This window comes from Humulus lupulus, chromosome 5, assembly GCF_963169125.1.
Source record: "Humulus lupulus chromosome 5, drHumLupu1.1, whole genome shotgun sequence".
Taxonomy (NCBI): Eukaryota; Viridiplantae; Streptophyta; class Magnoliopsida; order Rosales; family Cannabaceae; genus Humulus; species Humulus lupulus.
This window is the reverse complement of record NC_084797.1, coordinates 159,832,974-159,844,822: the sequence shown is the minus strand read 5'-3', so window position 1 is coordinate 159,844,822 and position 11,849 is coordinate 159,832,974. Positions and strand designations below refer to the sequence as shown.

General features: G+C 35.5%; 1 long non-coding RNA gene across 2 annotated transcripts; it reads left to right on the top strand.

Moving 5' to 3' along the window:
• The first annotated feature begins 5,764 nt into the window (after window positions 1-5,764).
• On the top strand, window positions 5,765-9,767 carry LOC133780688 (uncharacterized). Of its 2 annotated transcripts, XR_009869514.1 has the most exons (7): window positions 5,766-6,109; window positions 6,235-6,273; window positions 7,860-8,643; window positions 8,738-8,959; window positions 9,034-9,244; window positions 9,315-9,407; window positions 9,496-9,767. It is a non-coding gene; the product is annotated as an uncharacterized LOC133780688 (long non-coding RNA). The 2 variants fall into 2 exon arrangements; XR_009869513.1 differs by having other exon boundaries at window positions 5,765-6,109; window positions 9,034-9,407.
• The last annotated feature ends 2,082 nt before the right edge of the window (window positions 9,768-11,849 follow it).

Here is an 11,849-nt window from a genome sequence, read left to right as displayed (position 1 = left end):
ACCGCGGCAGTAAGTTCAATACTCTTATCATAAAGAGTATTACAGTCTAGGGCCTTATGCACAAAATCCCAATGGTCAGCGCCGAATCCTGAAAGACTCTGACCCACTCGAGAAAGGATGTCCGAGCCAAGTACAGCTCCTTGGGTCCCAGCAGTACCATCAAGCACGAACTCTTCAACATGAGGTCGGGCCGACGGCAGGAGTGCCTTGGGAAATTGAGGGTTTCTTCGGAGGTCGGCCGATTGTTAGTTGAGTTGTGGCTGGAGGAAGCGTGGCAGGCGCGGTCGAAACAGATGCATCGACCTAGGCATTTGGCTCCTCAGCTGTGCTCGCAGCAGTTTGAGCCGTTGGGGTCTTCTCAGTGCGCCTGGGGACTTTAGATGGCCGATCGGATTTTCGCGAGCCTCTCGGGCGCTTACTCTTGTGAGCTCCCTCATCGCTGAAGAGCACGGCGTCAAGGTCGGAATCCATAGCACCTGCATAGTTCCAATCGAAGTTAATCATAGTGCTAACAAACTTGGAAGGAAAAAGAAAACCAAGTAGAGAAAGACCTAACTAGAACTCTCCCCCGAGCTTGAGCTCGGAGACCACGAAATTCCCCCATCTTCAGAGGAGGCGGGGGGAGTACCTTCCCTATATGTGGATGTCAACCTCGAAAGGTCCCTATAATCATTGGTCCCGTATTGGACGACTATTCCGTTCCATACCTCGTTCAGGCTATACATAGTATCGTATTGCCCGAGCCAGCTATCGAACCTATGAACTCGCTCATCTACCCAAGTCCACACATAAAAGTGGTTCCTGTCGTCTTCGCACAGAACTAGCCTATCGGGTTTGTGCTTTAACAGAGTGGGGGACCACATTTTCGAGCTTAAAATGACTGTACCTTGATCATCCGAGCCCGAGCTCGAGGCTTCATCGTTGGCCTCGTTCCCTGACTGCGGGCTCCTTCGACGAACTGAGGGCGGGGGCCTCACCTCCCTCCTTGGAGGGAGGATGCCTGTGGGCAGAGGCACGAGCTCCCAGGGGTCATATTTTTTGTTGGACCAGTCCGAGGTGGACTGGCCATTTCCCAAGAGCCCGCAAGCTCGGAGCATACTCTCATGCAAAAGATACGAAAGGGACCTCCTTCCATAAGGGAGTAGGAGCAGAGTCTCTCTGTGCTCCTTCATCTCATCGGTGGAAGTGGGACGGTGATAGTTGGCTGGAAGATAAAACACATTTCAACTAAATACAAGCCAACAGACAAAAGTCCGAGCACAGAGATAAAGAAGGTTAGGGTACTTACGAATCCGTCTAAATGAATAGTATCGAGACGGGGACAGGCCATCTGTCCAGAAGAAGGCCTTCTTAAAGTCAGGAGGATGGTTGGGAAGGTCCTCGAACACCTTTTTCTCCTTGGGGTAGCTCGAAAGATAGTAGAAGCCGTCTCCTCCCCGAGCTTAGGAGGGATTGCTTTTCAGACAGAAGAGATACAGGATCTCCTTTGGTGAAGGTGCTTCCCACTTCAACTCGTGGTACAACGACCTCAGGGCAGACATAACCCTGTAAGAATTAGTGTTGAGCTGGAATGGAGCCAACCCAACAAAGTCCGTGAAGTCCTTGAAGAAAGACTTCAAAGGCAGTAATGCTCCTGCCTTCATATGCTCCTGACTCCAAGCCGCATACCTCAGCCTGTTATCAGGGTTTCCATCCCCTGGAGCATAGCAGCTTCGCTCGCTGGAGGTAGGAGCTCGACACCTTAAGAAGCTTGACAGCCTGAGACCGTGGAAGGCCAGGATATCAGTTATCTGGCCTAGCGAGGTAACGGAGCTCCAGTAATGCTCAGCCTCGAAGAACTCCCTCCTTGGTTGCGAGGTAAAAGGCTCCCCCATCAATGAGAATTGGAGCTCTCCCGGACTGTACACGATGGTCACTTTTAACCTAGGGTCGAGGGGGATCGGCCTGGGCCCTGAATCAGATTTCGGATAAAGAGCCTCTCGAAGGGTTCTCCTCTTCTTTTCTATGACCTCGACGATTTGGCGGCGATAGTGAGCTCGGGTTTCCTCTTGTTCGCGCGCGAGATCGTATTCACGAATCAGACGTTGGTTCCGAGCAAACAGCGATTCTGGGCTCAGAGTTTTTGGCGAATACGGAATTGCCAGCAACGACCCCCACCGTCTTTCCAGATTCTGTGACATCTAGCAAGGAAGAAAAAATGGTGTGGGCCATGCATGCAAGGATTCAAGAATTACGAGCTTGACAAGACAATCTCGGAGAGTGCTTAGGTACGAAACGAGCTCGATGCTAAAAACCCGATTAAGAGTCGGAACGTGAATTCTACGAGAAAAAGGAGGGGAGTGGATAAAATTTTTGGAAATCCCAAAATATCAGGGAAAAAGGGTGACGGTTATTCAGAAATGGTAGTCTTGGGTATCGTGTGTTCTTTAAAACCAAGATTTTGTACCCGATATCTTGGTGTGCAAGATATGTCTTTTAAATTTTGAAAACCCAGAAAAAAGAGACCTTGTTCTACATCAAAACTGGATTTGGAACCAGTGACTTAAACCTAGCATGGAGACTTAAACGTGAAAGCCTATCGGTCAGAGCTTCCTAGCGTGTCAAACTAAGAAAATAAACCAGCACATTCCTGAAAATAAAAGAACAACACAGACAGAAACCGGCATAAAGGAAAACGAAAAGATCATCAGATACTTACACAATGATGGCGATTGCAGAGAAATCGTTGATTGAAGGAGAGGCTGCAGGTATGACCCTACGGTCTCGAACAAACTGGCGGTCCTTTGTTCTTTCGGCCGGGAGAACATGCAAAGGCAAAAAGCTCTCTGGGATGGCTTCTGGTTTCGTCTCTTCTCTTTTTTCTCTGATGAGTGTAAAATAAGAGGAAGAAGATGTCTAGGGCCTTATATATAGATGGAAAAAAGTGGTAAAAATGGATTAATCTGAGCCATTGGCCAGAATCCTTATAAAATCCGACGGTCAGGGACTAATGACATGATGGCACCGAAAAGGTGGCAGGCGAACGATCGTGGGCGGATTTCCAAGGTACTCGAGTGCCTTGGATGAGCAATATACGACTGACGCGTGTCCACCCTCAAGCATGTGTGATGGTGCGGTTCCCGAAGAAAGTAGTTCAAAAGTTTCATTCTCATAAGGATTCGAACAAATACTTTTGAGGGGGCAAAATATTACACCAAGATTTCGAGCCTTAAGAATGGTGATCTCGAAAGATGGATTCATCAGGAATGGGCCTGTAATGTCCGGATCATGTGTCCGCCGCCTAGGCATCGAACCTACAAAGCAAGGGGCAACCTCGAAGATGGTAGCCTCGGAATCCTCACAAGCCCAAAAGGCAGACATCGAAATACGTCTGTTCTCGGATAACCTCGGGTCAGGGGCTCCGAGCCTGACATAAGTATGAGTTCGAAGCCGCATGATCTCGGGGAAAATGCTACAGCTCGAAAGTCAGTAAGAAGCCTAGGTGGACACGACACTGACAATGTAGACTGATAACTATGAATATCCTAGTGAGTCATTTTGGTGAGACGCGGTCCACATTGATTGTTGTAAATCCCCTATAATAAAGGGGTATTTATTATTCAGTTATACGCCCCCTGATCTTCAGGGGACGTTTCCTTGTATATAGGATTACAGGCTTTTAATGCCATTAAATTTATTTACAAATACAGAATAGCTTCCCGAAATGTGTGGGATAGGATAGTATTCCGAAATCTCCTCTATAAATAGAGGGGTCATGCACCATGAAAAAGGACCGAATTTTTGTGATCTTGGGAGAAACTCTGGAGAATTCATTCTTAAAGAATTTCCAGAAATCATCTTAAATTCTAATAACAAAGACTCGTGGACTAGGCAGAGTTAACTGCTGAACCACGTAAAAAATCCCATTTGTTTTATCGTATTTTTCTGGCCATAACTATTTACTGTTTTCGTGCTCTTTATTCATTTTCGGTAATGTAAACTATTCGGATTTTTCTGAAAATTTGCAGGATGCTCTAAATAGCTACAATATTCACTGTCATAAAAAAATCGCACCGAAAACTGTTCATGGGTCGAGAAACACTGAGAGCCCCACCGATAGGACTTAAAATGAAGCCCATATAGAAGAATTGTCATATATATATAATTAAGTTGCTTTAGGTTGCATTGGATTGCATAAGATTAATTCGTGTTGCATAATGATCTTGCTTATGTTGTTGTAATATGTATATGAGATTGATGTATGTTGCAAATCAACTTGCTTAAGCTGCTGTATGTTGCATTTATAATAGAATGTTGCTTAAGTTACCTAATGAGGTTGTTTTAGTTGCTTTTTTGTTTTGATAACAAAATTCACGATTAAATTGGATCCTTATGATTTTATTGAAAGATTTGATAGACAAATGTGTCTAGTTTAGTGGCCCTGGGCTTAGCCTAGTTGGTTCCACACTTCTCTTTTCGAGGAGGAGATCATGGGTTCAATCATTTCCCTTGGTTTATCTACTTTTTTTAGGGGCATTGATTCCATATAATTTGAGTATATTTATACTGTGTCATTTTGTAAAGAATTTATATATTTTTAAAAAAATTATTGTATAAAATGACTATAAAAAAATATTTTACAAAAAAACCTTAAAATTTAAGTGAAAAGATGTCCACTTTTTATTTATTTTGATTTAGAAAAAAAATATATTGATTTCTTGGTGAACATAATTTATCAATTTTAAAATATAGTTTATTTGGTTGATTGACTTAAACAGAACAAAAAAGGGGAATTGGTTTTTGTTATTTTTATAAAACATAAATTTTTCTATACAAACTTACATGAACATTCAATACTTTCAAGAAATATGTTGAGTGTATTTTGAGATAAACTACTTTCTATCTAGTTTGTGATTCACATCACACACACAAAAAAATGGTAGGCATGTAATCAAAACTATAAGAGCATATTTCCATGATTGGTTGTAATTATATATCATAACTTTTTAGAATCAATAAGATGAATGCAAATATCATGTATGTTCCAAAAGCGAACAAAGCCACTCATTTGTGGTCTAAGTAGAAAAAGAAAAGGAGAGAGAATGAATAAGAAACATTAAACTAGAGAAGGAAATAAAAGAAAATCGTATTTTCATAAAAAAATATATATATAAATGAATTACAATAATAATTGATGTAAAAATAGAAGGAAAAAATAGTATATAGAATAATTTCTCCAAACAATATGTATTTAAGTTTTTAGAATTTTATTTGATATTCTAAAACATTTAACGGATTAAAACAGATATTTTTTTTTATTAATTGAAAGTAATTTTTATGTTTATCTTTAATAATGTTTTTTATAATATTTAATTTTTTTTAGAAATATAATTTTAAAATTGATTATTATTTAAATTACTAATTAATTAGTGACATAGACCATTTATGTGGTATCACGTCACTAATTAATTAGTTTGCAATTAATAGCCAAGAACATACAATTACTCTATGTCACTACCGTTCAAGATTATAATTTGTAAAACAATGTTAGGAAAGTAAGTGTAACAAACCTAAAATTTAAGGATATGCGTCACAATTTTCTTAATTAGTCAGCGGTTAATGATCAGGAATATACAACCTCATTAATTCATTGATGTTTGAAATCATTGCTCTAAAAAAAATTAAAAAAACTGAGATATATATTTATATAACAAACAAAAGATTAAAGATTTAGGCAGTGGAAATTTTCGCTATATAATATTAATACTCAAATTTATGTATTTTTTTAGCGTAAACACAATGATTAACTACAAAAAAAAATGTTGTAAATTAGTACGGATGACACAATACCAATAACATATTAATTTAACTACAATAGGCGAGAGTCATTTGCGGGTTGGAAAAATGTTAATATGGAGAACATGTTCTCAGTACATATAGGGTCATCACATATCTCAGCCACGCGCAACCCTTCTTCTAATTCTCCTTTTCCTCATTTTCAAAGTCCATTTTCTCTCTCCTCTACAATCTCCCTCTCTCACTAAAGAACTTCAGCTCTATCTCTTACCAAAATCTCCATTTCCAGGTCTAAATCTCTCAATAAATTCAGTGTTTTTCTTTATTTCTTAAGGTAATGTCTATTTCTCTCATATATATATATATATATATATTTAAGTACAAATTTGTAACAGTTTTTGTTTTGTTTTGAGGATTTTGTGTTTCAATGTTTTTTTGGTGCGATTTTTCTTTTTCCAGTGGACGTTTTCAAGTTGGCCTGCTATTTCAAGCCTCAAGGTAATATTTTTTCTTCAGTTTTATGTAGGATTTTTCCAATTTTATTAGTTTTTATTAGGATTTCTTTTATAATTTATTTTTATTTTTATTTTATATAAATAGATATTAGGTTTAATAAAAAAAACTGTTAATGATTTTATATTTAAATAAAAACATATTAGGGTGTGATTCTTTTTATTTGTTAGCTTTTTTAATATAAAATAAATAAATATTAGGGTGTGATTATTTTTCTTATTAGATTTTAAAATATTTTATTAGTGAAAATGAGATTAGGGCTTAGAAAATTAAAAATAAAATTGTTATATGGTTACCAACTTAGATGGCTAATTAGTATTTTTTTCTTATTAAAACTGATTGTTTGTTGGTTTATGTACAAAATTTAAATTAAGTAGATTATAGAACCTATAAATTGTATTTTAGTTTGCGGTATGTTTTTTTTAGATAAATTAGTATGAAAAAATTATAATTTAATAGTTTATTTTTGCAATCAGATTTAATATGCTTTAAGATATTTTTGGTATGTAAGTTGACTTTTAGTTATAAAAATGTGTTTGCAATGTTCTTTTGTTTGTTTTCGTCATTTTATGCATGTTATTTGCAGGTTTTTTATTTTTAAGATTGATAAAAAAAAATAGTCGTTATGTTGCCAATTTTTTTTTTATAGATTTAGGATATTTACTAAATTTTTCAATAAAATGATTTTTCAATAAAACAAATATTTAATTTATCTCATTAGTGAGTTAATAAGTAAATTTAATAATTTTGTCAATTATGATGAAAATAAAATTTATAAATATTAGTGAACATTTTAATGTTAAAAATTAATTATAAAACTAATCATTAATAAATATATAATTAATTTAAAAGAAAAAAAAAGTATGCCTAAACTAATAAAATAATTTATATTCTAATATAAATAATTGTTATAATTACTAAATTTAGTATTTAACTCACATATGTCAAGGGTTATTATTAATAAATAATTAAATATAAATAAATGAAGACAATTACTAAACATATTAAATATAAACTTAAACATATTATAATTAGACATCATAAAACATTACAATTCATTGAAAAGAGCATAGGATATTATAAGACAATAATTCTCTCTATTTGTTTGTTTTTGGTAATGAGAAATTATTACCAAAGATAGGATAGTGTGTTGTTATCACATAGTGATAATTTTTTATTTAATTAGATTTTCACTAAAAGCCTTTGACTTATTCGGAGAGGGTGAGTCAGTGGGGACTCTTAAATTTGTTTTTCTCTGAATTGTCTAGTTCAGACAGTTTGAGATTATTGTATACCTATAATGTGATATGTTACTCATTTATTGTTTAATTTGTAGAGATTTCGATATGCATCTCTTTTGTTCTCGTAAGTAGGCAAACTTAATTTTAGTTTGCGCACTTATGAGAACTATAGGGAGGTGTTGCTAACTTTTTTACAAATATGAAACAATATATATTAAACCTAAATGTGATAGGTTATTTACACTTATAGAAATAGAGTGAAAATGTGGTTTAGGACACACACACACATACAAATTGGTTGTAAGTTTGATGAATAAGTGTTTCATGCAGTGCTATACACGTACAATGTCAATCGACAAGAGTTGGATTAATTTGACAGATCAATTGTTTGGTGAGTATGAAGCTGGTGTGATGGATTTTCTTGAGAGAGCTAAGCAGTGCATCGATTAAAGGGGATTGGTGAAATTTCCTTGCAGGAGGTGTGTGAACGTTGAATCTCAAACGATTGATGTATTAGAAAATCATCTCTGGGTGTGTTGTAAATGGAGTTAGATTTTTGTGTTATGAGAGGGACAAGAATCACAAAACTCAAAATAGTGGGGTCTCAATAGCAGGAGTTGAAAATAATACTTATTACGGCCAGTTGGAAGAAGTTTTAGTGATGTCATATCTTTCTGGTTCTTCTGTTATATTATTTAAGTGCAAATGATTTGACTCTAATCGGTCTTCAAGATTAAAGTCTGAGCAAAACATAACTAGTATTAACACTAGTTTGGAGGCGTCCAAAGATGATAAATTCATCTTACAAACTCAAACTAACTAAGTTTTCTACATTGACGACATTAAAAAATAAATCTCACTGGAAAGTCGTCCAAGAAGTGCATCACAGAAATGTGTCAGACATCCCATTCGTTGAAGAACAACTGGAGGACGTAGAAGTAGATGTTATGCATGACACTAGTTCACCTCATTTCTTATTATTTAGTATAAATGTAATTTTAATATCTATATTTATAAGATATGGCTTATGTTATTGCTCAATCTCACGGGGGTGATGGTGGAGGATGCGATCCTCCATGTGGACCATCAGATATCCCACCTGATTGTGGACGAGGTAATATATTATACATTGATTAAGTTATTAATTTTTAAAATTTATATATCAATTTAAAATACTTAATTTTTATACAATAACGCCTCATACCAAGCGTGGACGCCACAAGGGATTGAACACTCGAGAAAAAAAGGGAAGAGAGGGGCGTCCTCTCCCACTCGAGTGGGACATGAGGGGGAGAACATATAAAGAGATCGGAGATTACAACTCAAAATTTCTCAAGAGAGCTAGGATTATTACTTGCCGACAATACGCTTCTTCAGATAGTACACAAGTACCAAAGACCTCCAAACAAATAATACTTGCACATCTGGAGGTAAGTCATTTCTATATTTATGTTTATTCTATTTAAAAATATATCATATTTACTAATAAATATTTATAATTTAGTATGATTTGTTTGATATCGGGCGTACACGGTATGGGCCAGGGCATACGTTTGGGATCTTCAGAGGCATTGATACATCATGTGCCAAAAAGTATTTTGATTTGGAAGCACAATATTAAGGAGCATTTAACGAATAACGAGCTGGGAAATCATTATGGTGGCTGTATAGATGCGCAGTGGCAGAAAGTCATTAAGTTTTCCTGACACCAAGATGTGATAATATTATCTTTTTTTTAACTTAACTGTCTAAATTTAATTTATTACTAACTCTAACTTTTTGCAGAAACATTCTGAGGTCAACAAGAGAAATATGAAGAAACTGAAAGAGCCCAGCTATGGAGGTTCTCAGTCTATCTCAGTGTTGTGCTACAAAAGAGTGAGTTAATTAAATTTTCTTAAGTTTGTTTTTCTTATTTACGTTTAATTATTTAAAAAAATAATATGTACGTGACAATGCAATTTAGAGAATGAGCAACTTGCACCGATCCTGGATACCTAGATGGATACTCATCACAAAAGTAGGCACAGGGTGGGTGAGTGAAACAACCGAGAAAACCTATGTATGTTAAGTTTTTTTTAAAACATTTTCTATTTGTTTAATTGTTTATTTACAATACATAATTATATTATATATTTTATCATAGCAACAATTGTGTGCATATTAGGACTTATATATGAGTTTTTGTTTCATAGACTATTATATTTCCATCTTTAAGACAACTCTTTTTTTTTTTTTATTGAGCAAACATACTCTTGTGTTTTTATTTAAATATTTAATATAAGTATTTTAATTATAATCTTTTGTTTTAGTTTTAATTAAAATTAAATTAATTAATTAATTAATAATGCACCATAAAAAAATGTCAGTTTAAGCTATACCGACAACATTGTCATCCGTATAGCCCCGTTATATGCTAAAATTAGATAGATTTCTACCGACAATATTTTAGTTTTTACACCGACAACACATTTAATGTCCTCGTTAGAAGTTGATTACTACCGACGAACCTCTACCAAGAACATGTTATCGGTAGAGCTTGTACCGAGGACATTCATCGATATAGCTCCGTTATATGCTAAAATTAGGTAGATTTCTACCAACAATATTTCAGTTTTTACACCGACAACACTTGTCCTAGGTATAGGCTATACCGACAACACATTTAATATCCTCGTTAGAAGTTTATTACTACCAACGAACCTCTACTGAGAACATATTATCGGTAGAGCTTGTACCGAGGACATTCATAATTCTGTCGACAACCTTTGTTTTCGGTAGAGCCCGTAGTGTAAGATGTTTCTATCTTTTAAGACTATAAATAGCTAATAGCTATCATTCATAAAGAAAAAAAAACAGTTAACCAATATATTAAATATTTTGTTTTGTCGTTTTGATTTATGAGAGTAAAAACTCATTTGAGTTATATTTGTTGTTCCATGCGAACTATATATATATATATATATATTTGTTATGAGTTTTGCTTTAAATATTACTTTGTAACTAGAATTAGTTGAAGCTATAATAAATTACCTTTATTGAAGGGAAGTAAAGTACTTATACTTATTGATTACAAAAGTCATTGGGGCTTCTGCTTTGTTTTGTCCGAAGACCACATTTTTGTCCTTGCTAGAATGAAGGGTACGTACTCCCTTAAACTTTCTTGTAATACAGTTTTATTGTTGAATATAATACTTCTAATATATTTGCCTAACTCTTTATTACATGTCTCTTAAATTATTACTTCTCTCCAATTAATGTATTTTTTTCCTTTAAATAAATATATATAGAATAATAAGTTATGCATCGACAAACAACTACCTCTCCAGTTATGGAAATGTCATATATCATTGGATCAAAGTAAAGTTAATGTGTGAGCAAAGTACGTCCACTTGAATTAACAAACATTAATATATGGTGTTAGATCACAACTATTTATTATAAATTTCTTTAATAATATGAATTCACTACTTACAAAAACATGTTTTTAGAACACTTTTGTAGGGCACTCACTTAGATACGAGCCTTAAAAATATCTTCTGGATATTTTAAGACATGAGTCCTTAAAAAAATTCTTTTAGAGCATGTGATGCGAGTCCTAAAAACTTATACGTGCCCTAAAAGTTTGAATTTTTTTTTAACAAAAGTTCCTAGACTTTTTAGGACTCTCATTGAGAATCCTTAAATAATTTCTTTTAGGACACACAAAGCGAAGCCTAAAAAGTTATGTGTGTCCTAAAAGTTTGAATTTTTTTTTAACAAAAGTTCCAAGACTTTTTAGGACACTCATTGAAAGTCCTTAAAGAATTTCTTTCAGGACACGCAAAGCGAGTCCTAAAAACTTATGTGTGTCCTAAAAGTTTGAATAATTTTTTTTTAACTAAAGTTTTATTATATATTAAATCAGAAAGAAAAAAAAAACAGCCCATTCTCTCTGTCTCTCTCTCCTTGCTCTCTCCCACATTTCTCTTTCTCTCTCTCACGCAAGCCCACTGCCCAGCCACGAACGGTGGCGCTCCGGCCACCTCTCGCCTACACTTGCCGGCCCACGGTGTTCCCCAGCCCCGCGAGCCCATGGCCTCATGCGCCCCCTAGCCTAGTCGACGGAGCCTCCAAATTTCGGAAACTTATGTGGGTTTCTCTCACGCAAGCCTGCTGCCCAGCCATGAACAACAGCTCTCCAGCCGCTCCCGCCTACACGCACTGGCCAACGGTGTTCCCCGACCCCCAAAACCCCCAGCCTCGCAAGCCCCTAGCCTCACACGCCTCCTAGCCTAGTCGACAGAGCCTCCAAAGTTCGGCGACCATGTGGGTTTCCGA